Source organism: Pristiophorus japonicus, unplaced genomic scaffold (assembly GCF_044704955.1).
Source record: "Pristiophorus japonicus isolate sPriJap1 unplaced genomic scaffold, sPriJap1.hap1 HAP1_SCAFFOLD_252, whole genome shotgun sequence".
Taxonomy (NCBI): Eukaryota; Metazoa; Chordata; class Chondrichthyes; family Pristiophoridae; genus Pristiophorus; species Pristiophorus japonicus.
The window spans coordinates 731,948-743,027 of record NW_027252252.1 but is presented as its reverse complement, the minus strand read 5'-3'; the positions used below and the strand labels follow the sequence as shown (position 1 = coordinate 743,027).

The 11,080-nt window shown below is 46.3% G+C and overlaps 1 non-coding gene across 1 annotated transcript; it reads left to right on the top strand.

Moving 5' to 3' along the window:
• Positions 1-1,534: 1,534 nt before the first annotated feature.
• Positions 1,535-1,607, top strand: trnan-guu (transfer RNA asparagine (anticodon GUU)). Its single transcript has one exon. It is a non-coding gene; the product is annotated as a tRNA-Asn (tRNA).
• Positions 1,608-11,080: the final 9,473 nt, after the last annotated feature.

Below are 11,080 nucleotides of genomic sequence, written 5' to 3'. Positions count from 1 at the left end.
CCATTTATCACTGAAGCATCCCTTTCCATGACTCATTTAATTTACACTCTGAATAATAATTCCCGGATCTAGAACTTTCGTAAGGTTGGGGCGATTCTAACCGTCCGTCTGGCAATTGGGCGAGGATCACAAACACTTACAATATTTACGAAAGGATATACTTGCTTTGGAGGCAGTTCAGAGAAGGTTCACTGGGTTGACTCTGGAGATGAGCGGTCGACTTATGAGAAAAGGTTGAGTAGGTTGGGCCTCTACTCATTGGAATTCAGAAGAATGAGAGGTGATCTTATCGAAACGTATAAGGTAATGATGGAGCTTGATAAGGTGGATGCAGAGAGGATGGTTCCACTGATAGGGGAGACTAGAACTAGGGGGCATAATCTCAGAATAAGGGGCCGCCCATTTAAATCTGTGATGAGGAGGAATTTCTTCTCTCAGAGGGTTGTAAATCTGTCGAACTCACTGCCTCAGAGAGCTGAGAAAGCCACGACATTAAATAAATTTAAGACAGAGATAGCTTCTTCACTGATAAGGGAATAAGGCTTATGGGGAACGGGCAGGGATGTGGACTTGAGTCCATGATCGGATCAGCCATGATCATATTAAATGGCGGAGCAGGCTCGAGGGGCCATATGGCCTACTCCTGCTCCTAATTCTTAAGTTCTTATGTTCTGAATAGCGACACACAAAAAATGCTTTGATCATGGTTACACCTTATCTTCACGTTTGTCAAACAGTTGGCTCGTTGGTCTCGGGCTGTGATTTCCCTTTGGAGTTGTTCATTGAAATTTACGAGGGGTCCCAGAGGAGCCCTGATATTGCTCGCATATTTTGAAATTGCATCGAACTTTTGCAAAGAAGGACTTGCATATCTGCAGCGCCTTTCAGGAACTCATGACGCCCGAAAGCGCTTTACAGCCATTGAGTGATGTTTGAAGTGTTGTAGTTTGGGGAAAGATGCGCCCAGATCACCAAACATGAACCTCAACTCTTTGCAAAGAGTTTGGTGCAAATAATCAGGCGTCTCAGGGACTTGGACTTTCTTTGAATAAGTTCTGCTTGTACCTGCATTCAAGCTTGAATCAGCAACTGGGCTTCCATCTCACGGGAGGTTTGGGGTTGATGTGCGTAGCTTTCAATCTTTGAAATTTCACCAAGCAAGAAACGGTGAATCCAACTGTCCCTGTAAGCATCTAGTTCCCGTTGAATCACAGGAATATCCGCAGTCAGGAGCTGAAAAGAAATTCAAACCAAATACCGGCTTCGAGACAATCAGAATACTTTGTCACAGACAAGGCACCAGAAGGCTGGAAGGTAGATCACACCGGTTGTGGGAGAGCTGGTTGGCGGTGACATGGAAGTGTCTGCAGTGTGCGGGACCAGACTGCTTCCACGCATCCACAATGAATGTCCCTCCATTTATTACGGAAAAGTACAACTGAGAGTGGACAAGTTCCATCCCGGTCAGAGCAATCTGAAGCTTTAACTGACTGACACCCTGGTTTGGGATGTCTTGCACCTATGACTTCCATCAGTCTTGTGGCGCAATGGGTTAGCGCGTTCGGCTGTTAACCGAAAGGTTGGTGGTTCGAGCCCACCCAGGGACGAAGTGTTTAACTGTTTTTCCCCGAGTATTCGGTGCCGCACAGTCCCAGGTTGTCATTGTGCGTTTTGGCTGCACGAATCCATTCCGCAAATGTTGCCAGCAGTGCTGTTATCCAAGTAGTTCCCACTCCAATATTTTATGAGCATTCAGTTCAAGTAAAACGATAACACTTTTTTACATGGATCATGTTCCTCCATCCAGCCCATTAAAAAATAAATTATGTTATTGGGTTTAAAGAAACTGGTGGAAATTGATTCTATTGATACATATATAGAACTGGAACTTCGGTCTCAAGTGCTCCTCCTATCAAGTATAGACACACACACAATCAATGGTTTTACAACTGAGTCATAAACACTTACAATTTTAAAACATTCTCATACAGCGTGTAAATGAGATAGGGATAAAACTTCATCACATGTAAAGACAAAATGAATGATTGAGGATACCACTGTTCCTCAGTCATTATATTATTATTTATTTCATTCTGAAGAATGTTATCAGCTAATTAACGGTGATTAAAAGAATTCTTACTTTTGCACGTTGGCTGCATGTCGTCAATTTTATCAGGTTTTGAATTTAAAAATGGGTTACAATGTTGGTTGAATACATGACCCCAAAGTCTTTTTGGGATCACAGGTTGAGTCTCTCTAGTGGTTTACGCTCTCTTGTAAAGAGCCTGAGTTGGGGCTCCGGTTGTTGGGCGCTGGCCTGTGTGTCTGCTGTTTGCGGTGCCTCAGGCCTATCCGGACTGCCCACAGTGACTGGGCTCTCCTCGCTTTGGTTCCAGTGTTCGGTCACCTGTGCTAGAGTGAACTCTATATCATGTTCTTCCTCTGCTTCTTCTTTGGGGTTGCTGAACCTCCTTTTTGTTTGATCCACGTGTTTGCGGCAGATTTGTCCATTGGTAAGTTTAACTACCAGAATCCTATTGCCCTCTTTGGCAATCACAGTGCCTGCGAGCCATTTAGGCCCTGCAGTGTAGTTGTGGACAACAACAGGGTCGTTTACAACAATATATCGTGCCCTCGCATTCCTGTCATGGTAGTTATATTGTGATTGGCGCCTGCTCTCAACAATTTCTTTCATGGTGGGGTGTATAAGGGATAACAGGTTTTGAGCGTCCTTATCATTAGCAGCCCTGCGAGTGGAACCCCTGTGAGCGAGTGTGGTCATAGAAACATAGAAATATAGAAACATAGAAAATAGGTGCAGGAGCAGGCCATTCAGCCCTTCTAGCCTGCACCGCCATTCAATGAGTTCATGGCTGAACATGAAACTTCAGTACCCCCTTCCTGCTTTCTCGCCATAACCCTTGATCCCCCGACTAGTAAGGACTTCATCTAACTCCCTTTTGAATATATTTAGTGAATTGGCCTCAACTACTTTCTGTGGTAGAGAATTCCACAGGTTCACCACTCTCTGGGTGAAGAAGTTTCTCCTCATCTCGGTCCTAAATGGCTTACCCCTTATCCTCAGACTGTGACCCCTGGTTCTGGACTTCCGCAACATTGGGAACATTCTTTCTGCATCTAACCTGTCTAAACCCGTCAGAATTTTAAACGTTTCTATGAGGTCCCCTCTCATTCTTCTGAACTCCAGTGAATACAAGCCCATGGTCGAGATCTATTGGCCAACAGGAGGCGTGATAAGTGGCTTTGTAGGGAACCCCCTTGGATTCTGAGCATCCCCTGTTTGATTATCTGCACTTTTCGTTCTGCCTGGCCGTTTGAGGCTGGCTTGAACGGTGCCTTTCTGACATGGTGAATTCCATGCCCTGCCATGAAGTCCTGGAATTCAGTGCTTGTGAAGCACGGGCCATTGTCGCTGACCAAGATGTCCGGTAGACCGTGGGCGGCGAACATTGCCCGTAGACTTTCTACCGTGGCAGAGGATGTGCTTGAATTTAAAATGTCACACTCGATCCATTTGGAGTGGGCGTCTACTACAACCAAAAACATTTATCTGATGAAAGGACCTGCGTTGTCATCATGGATGCGTGACCGAGGCTTGGCGGGCCATGGCCTGGGGCTAAGGGGGGCTTCCCTGGGCGCATTGCCCAGCTGGGCACACGTGTTGTACCTGCGAACACAAACTTCCAGATCTGCATCTATCCCTGGCCACCAAACGTGTGACCTGTCAATTGCCTTCATCATGACAATGCCCGGATGCTCATTGTGGAGTTCTCTGATGAACACCTCTCTGCCCATCTGGGGCATGACTACACGGTTTCCCCACAGTAGGCAATCAGCCTGAATCGAGAGTTCATCCCTGCCCCTGTGAAATGGTTTAAATTCCTCAGGGCATGCCCTGCACGTGGCTGCCCAGTCCCCATTCAGGACACATTTCTTGTCTAGAGACAATAGCGGGTCTCTATTTGTCCAGACTTTAATCTGACGGGCTGTCACAGGTGAGCCTTCACTTGCGAAAGCTTCAACAGCCATGACCATCTCAGCAGCATGCTTGGTAGCCCCCTCAGTGGTGTCTAGTGGGAGCCTGCTGAGTGCATCGGCGCAGTTTTCAGTGCCCGGTCTGTGCCGAATTGTGTAGTCATAGGTGGCTGACGTGAGTGCCCACCTCTGTATGTGGACCGATGCGTTTGCATTTATGGCCTTGTTGTCGGCCAAAAGGGACGTGAGGGGATTGTGATCTGTCTCCAGCTCAAATTTCCTGCCACACAGGTACTGGTGCATTTTCTTTACCGAATATACACACGCGAGCGCCTCCTTTTCTATCATCCCGTAGCCCCTTTCTGCCTGGGACAGACCTCTGGAGACATAAGCTACCGGCTGTAACTGACCCTTGGCATTGACATGCTGCAACACACACCCGACACCACTGGACGACGCATCGCACGTTAACACAAGTTTCTTACATGGGTCATATCGCGTTAACAGATTGTTGGAACATAACAAATTTTGGGCTCTATTCAAAGCCCTTTCCTGGCTGTCCCCCCAGACCCATTCGCGACCTTTGCTTAGGAGCACGTGTCGCGGCTCTAGCAGCGTGCTCAATTTGGGAAGAAAGTTACCAAATAGTTCGGGAGCCCCAGGAACAAACGCAGCTCCGTCGTGTTACGGGGTCTGGGTGCTCCCTGGATCGCTTCCGTCTTGGACGCAGTAGGGCTCATCCCGTCTACTCCTACCCTCATCCTCAGGAATTCTACCTCTGGAGCTAGGAAGATGCACTTCGCCTTTTTCAGTCGCAGCCCTACCCGGTCCAGTCTGCGTAGCACCTCCTCCAGGTTGTGGAGGTGTTCTTCAGTATCGTAACCCGTGATGAGGATGTCGTCCTGAAAAACCATCGTCCCTGGAATCGACTTGAGGAGGCTTTCCATATTTCGTTGGAAGATCGCTGCGGCCGAGCGAATCCCGAACGGACATCTGTTGTACTCAAACAACCCCTTGTGTGTCGTGATGGTGGTCAGCTTCTTCAACTCTCTCCGCCAGCTCCTGGGTCATGTAAGCTGAGGTCACGTCCAATTTTGAAAAAAGTTTGCCACCGGATAGCATCGCAAAGAGGTCCTCCGCTCTCGGTAGTGGGTACTGGTCTTGGAGTGACACCCGATTGATGGAGGCCTTGTAATCACCATATATCCTGACTGACCCATCCGCCTTGAACACCGGTACAATCGGGCTCGCCCAATCACTGAATTCGACTGGCAAAATGATACCTTCCCTCAGCAGGCAGTTCAATTCACCTTCTATCTTTTCCCGCATCACGTACGGCACCGCTCTGGCCTTGTGGTGTCCTGGCCTGTCCGGGTTTATGTGAATCACTACCTTGGCCCCCATGAAAGTGTCAATGCCGTGTTGAAATAATGAGTCAAATTTGTGCAGGATCTGTGAGCATGAAACTCACTCCACAGAGGAAATTGCATTAACATTGCCCCATTTCCAGTTCATGACAGCAAGCCAACTCCTCCCCAGTAGTGCGGGACCATCCCCCGGGACAACCTAGAGTGGCAACCTGTTCTCCGAATCTTTGTGGGTCACGATTATCGCGGCGCTGCCAAACACCGGAATGATCTCCTTGGTGTATGTCCCTAGCTGTGCGTCAATCGGTGATAATTTTGGCCCTACTGGCCTTGGACGCCCACAACTTTTCAAACTATTTGATACCCATCAGGGACTGGCTAGCCCCCGTGTCTAGCTCCATTGATACTGGGATGCCACTGAGGAGCACTTTCATCATTATCGGTGGCGTCCTGGTGTATGAACTGTATACGTGCTCCACATGAACTCACTGAACTTCAGCTTCCAGCGATTTCCCCCAGCGTTCATTTCTGCAATTTCTGTAGGTATTTTGTTCATCTCTGCAAACTCCGGCTGAGTTTGTGCCTCCATGCCTCCAACATGAGCTGTTGTTGGAAACAAAAGATCCCTTGCTCATCAATCGTCCCTGACTACCCCTGTGACTGTCCTTGAGTGTGCCATTAACAGGTGTTGATGGCCCCATTACTGGCCACATTGTCCCTTGCAATGGTGTGAATCGCCGTTCTGCTTGCCATTATCTCTGTCGAACTCCCCCTCTGGGTTCGACCACATGTTGGGGCATGCCCGATTGCCCTTGTCTGCCTGGAGAACTGTGTGCTGCTTCAACAATGTTGATTCTCTGTCCCAACCATTCCTTAACACGGTATCTCTCGTCTATTCTGCTAGCGGCCATGCTCACATGGTTTAAATCCCAGTTTCTCGTCGCCATTGATACTTCCTTACTATACAGTATAAATGCACACGAGGCCCATGCTTGAGAGAAGGTCAGTCTGTGGCCTGTCCTTTATTCCTTAGCACTCATGTGATGAAAGTGGGTGGAGCTTCCCCTTTTATACCTGAAGATCCAGGTTAGAAGTGTCTCCCACAAGTTCACCACCTAGTGGTCATTGTTCTCACAGTGTACAACTGAGTTCAGATTATATATGGGTTACAATGTTGGTTGAATACATGACAATAAGCACTTAAAATTTTAAACCATTCTCCTAAAATACAGTGTGTAAACGAGATAGGGATAAAAGTTCATCACATGTAAAGAGAAAATTAATGATTGAAGCTAGTAAAAGATCCTCTCGGAATAAGTGATCACAGTATGGTTGAATTTGTAATACAGATTGAGGGTGAGGAAGTAGTGTCTCAAACGAGCGTACTATGCTTAAACAAAGGGGACTACAGTGGGATGAGGGCAGAGTTGGCTAAAGTAGACTGGAAACACAGACTAAACGGTGGCACAATTGAGGAGCAGTGGAGGACTTTTAAGGGGCTCTTTCAAAGTGCTCAACAAAAATATATTCCAGTGAAAAAGAAGGGCAGTAAGAGAAGGGATAACCAGCCGTGGATAACCAAGGAAATAAAGGAGAGTATCAAATTAAAAACCAATGCGTATAAGGTTAGTGGGGAAATAGAAGATTGCGAAAATTTTAAACGACAACAAAGAATGACTAAGAAAGCAATAAAGAAAGGAAAGATAGATTACAAAGGTAAACTTGTGCAAAGCATAAAAACGGATAGTTAAAGCTTTTACCGATATATAAAACGGAAAAGAGTGACTAAAGTAAATGTTGGTCCCTTTAGAAGATGAGAAGGGAGATTTAAAAATGGGAACTGTGGAAATGGTTGAGACCTTAAACAATTATTTTGCTTCGGTCTTCACAATGGAAGACACATAAACCATGCCAGAAATTGCTGGTCACAGGAATGTGGGAAGAGAGGACCTTGAAACAATCACTATCACTAGAGGGGTAGTGCTGGACAGGCTAATGCGACTCAAGGTAGACAAGTCCCCTGGTCCTGATGAAATGCCAGGGTATTAAAAGAGATGGCGGAAGTTATAGCAGATGCATTCGTTATAATCTACCAAAATTCTCTGGACTCTGGGGAGGTACGAGCGGATTGGAAAGCAGCTCATGTAATGCCTCTGTTTAAAAAAGGGGGCAGACAAAAGGCAGGTAACTTTCGGCTGGTGAGTTTAACATCTGTAGTAGGGAAAATGCTTGAAACTATCATGAAGGAAGAAATAGCGGGACATCAAGATAGGAATAGTGCAATCAAGCAGACGCAGCATGGATTCATGAAGGGGAAATCATGTTTAACTAATTTACTGGAATTCTTTGAGGATATAACGAGCATGTTGGATAGAGGTGTACCGATGGATGTGGTGTATTTAGATTTCCAAAAGGCATTCGATAAGGTACCACACAAAAGGTTACTGCAGAAGATAAAGGTACGCGGAGTCAGTGGAAATGATTCAGCATGGATAGAGAATTGGCTGGCTAACAGAAAGCAGAGTGTCGGGATAAATGGGCCCTTTTCGGGTTGGAAATCGGTGGTTAGTGGTGTGCCACAGGGCTCGGTGCTGGGACCACAACTGTTTACAATATACATAGATGACCTGGAAGAGGGGATAGAGTGTAGTGCAACAAAATTTGCAGATGACACAAAGATTCGTGGGAAAGCAGGTTGTGTAGATGACACAGAGAGGCTGCAAAGAGATTTAGATAGGTTAAATGAATGGGCTAAGGTTTGGCAGATGGAATACAATGTCGGAAAGTGTGAGGTCGTCAATATTATCGTAATTTTCCCTTGGTGGTCGAGTGGTTAAGATCCCGAGCACTAACCCTCTTTCTATTCTCAATCAGTTTATCGCATGAAAATAATTGAGGTCTGTGAGAGGATTAATAATTGCATACCTCGGGAGCCTATTATCAGCGAGGGCAGGCATCGACGACGAGGTTCAACACTGCCTCCAGTGCGCCAGTGCAGCCTTCGGCCGCCTGACGAAGAGAGTGTTCGAAGATCAGGCCCTCAAATCTGCCACTAAGCTCATGGTCTACAGGGCTGTAGTGATACCTGTCCTCCTGTATGGCTCAGAGACATGGACCTTATACAGTGGACACCTCAAGTCGCTGGACAAATACCACCAATGATGTTTCTGCAAAATCCTGCAAATCCCCTGGGAGGACAGACGCACCAACGTTAGCGTCCTCGATCAGGCCAACATCCCCAGCATCGAAGCACTGACCACACTCGACCAGCTCCGTTGGACGGGCGACATTGTTCGCATGCCTGAAACAAGACTCCAAAAGCAAGCGCTCTATTCGGAACTCCGACACGGCAAGCGAGCCCCAGGTGAGCAGGGGAAACGTTTCAAGGACCCTCAAAGCCACTTCATAAAATGCAACATCCCCACCAACATCTGGGAGTCCCTGGATAAAGACCACCCTCAGTGGAGGAAGAGCATCTGGAGGGTGCTGAGCACCTCGAGTCTCATCGCCGGGAGCTTGCAGAACACATGCACAGGCAGCGGAAGGAGCGTGTGGCAAACCATTCCCACCCACCCTTTCCTCCAACCATGGTCAGTCCAACCTGTGACAGAGACTGTAATTCCCGTATTGGACGGTTCAGTCACCTGAGAACTCACTTTTAGAGTGGAAGCAAGTCTTCCTCGATTTCGAGGGATTGCCTATGATGATGATGAATTGCTGTAATCACCATTAATAACCCCATTACTTTCTGTTACACACTGAGTTTACAGACTCTCTGGCTTCTCCTGCCCTTTGCGGGACACTTGTTCCGGGTGTAACTTTACAAACTGGGTGAGTTCGCGGCCCCTTATTCTAAGATTATGCCCCTTAGTTCTAGTCTCCCCTATCAGTGGAAACATTCTCCTTGTCAAGCCCCCTCATAATCTTATACATTTTGATCAGATCACCACCTATTCTTCTGAATTCCAATGAGTAGAGGCCCAATCTACACAACCTTTCCTCATAAGTCAACCCCCTCATCTCCAGAATCAACCGAGTGAACCTTCTCCCAACTGCCTCCAGAGCAAGTATATCCTTTCGTAAATATGGAAAACAAAACTGCACGCAGTATTCCAGGTGTGACCTCACCAATACCCTGTATAACTGTAGCAAGATTTCCCTGCTTTTATACTCCATCCCTTTTGCAATAAAGGCCAAGATTACATTGGCCTTCCTGATCACTTGCTGGTGATCTAGTTTGCTAGATATGAAGGCCAGCTTAACATTAGTCTTATTTGATTATTTTCTGTACCTGACCATGACATTTACATAAAAACATGTTGACTCTGTCGAATCATGTTATAATTTTCAAAGTGCCCTGACACCACTTCCTTAACAATGGATTACAGCATTTTCCCGATGACTGATGTCAGACTAACTGTCCTGTAGTTCCCGGTTTTCTCTCTCCCTCCTTTCTTGACTAGCGATGTTACATTTTCTACCTTCCGATCCGCTGGGACTGTTGTAGAATCTGGACATCGTGGTGCAAAGGTTACGGGTCTAACTCCCGATCAGGAGGCTGCGTGTTCAAATCAGTTAATTTAGCTGTTGTTCTTCCGGAATTGATATTGTGTTTGCTGTTTCACAATAACCAGACCCTTGCTCTAAAACCTGTCTCACTGTTTCCCCAGGGGCACGTTCATGTTACAATAAACATTCTGAATCAGATGCCTGAAGTACAGTGTGTAAAATGGGATATGGTTTAACAGTTAACATGCAAAGCACAGAACCAATTATTCAATTATCGACTTTCCCTCAGTTAACATTACTTTCACTGTGCAAAACAAGCTGATTGGTTAATTAATAAAGTTTGCCCGAGAAAGCGACATAAAATTTAACGATAATGATTCGCCCAACATGGGGCTCAAACCCACAATAGTGAGATTAAGAGTCTCATGCTGTATCTACTGAGCTAGCCAGGATTATGTAAATCACACGTCCCTGTCGGTGATTGCAGCCAGGCGCCAGTTGGATTCGCCCCATTTCCCGGTGTATCCCGATCCTGTCTGTCTCTCTGGCTCTGTTCAATCTGTGTGTGGCCACCTCCAGTTTGATTTTGAACAAATACCTGTGTTTGTGTATTCAGTAAAAACAGAAAATGCTGGAAACACTCAGCAGGTCGGGCAGTATCTGTGGAGGTGGGGAAGTGGGAATAATCGATGGGTTTGTTTGCGGCTTTGATCTGTTGCTGGGAAGTGAGGCAGCGCTGCAGGATGCTTTTTTTCGAGGTGCAGCAGAGGTTTCCTTCGTGTAACGGTTATCACCTTCGCTGCACATGTGAAATATCCTCGGTTTGAGCACGGACAGAAACATTATTTTGGAGAATATTTTTCTGTGGAATACATTTTTTTAAAGTAGCCCGAGGTTCCATTTATCATGAGCGATGAACATCTTAACTCACTCTCCTAAAATACAGTGTGTGTAAAATCAGACAGGGGATAAAACTTCTTCAATGATTAAAGTTCCTTAACTCAGTAAAGTTCAGTTATTGAAGTTTCCATCAATTCATTGCATAAACATAATTGAGGTGTGTGAGAGGATTAATAATGGGCTTTAATCGTTAATGAGCCCATTACTTTATGTTATTGACCCAGGTTACACACTCTCTTGCTTCTGAAAGAGTTGAGATGCGTGTGGGGTGATTGGGGCAGATCTTTCCCCACATTACAAGGCTCCAT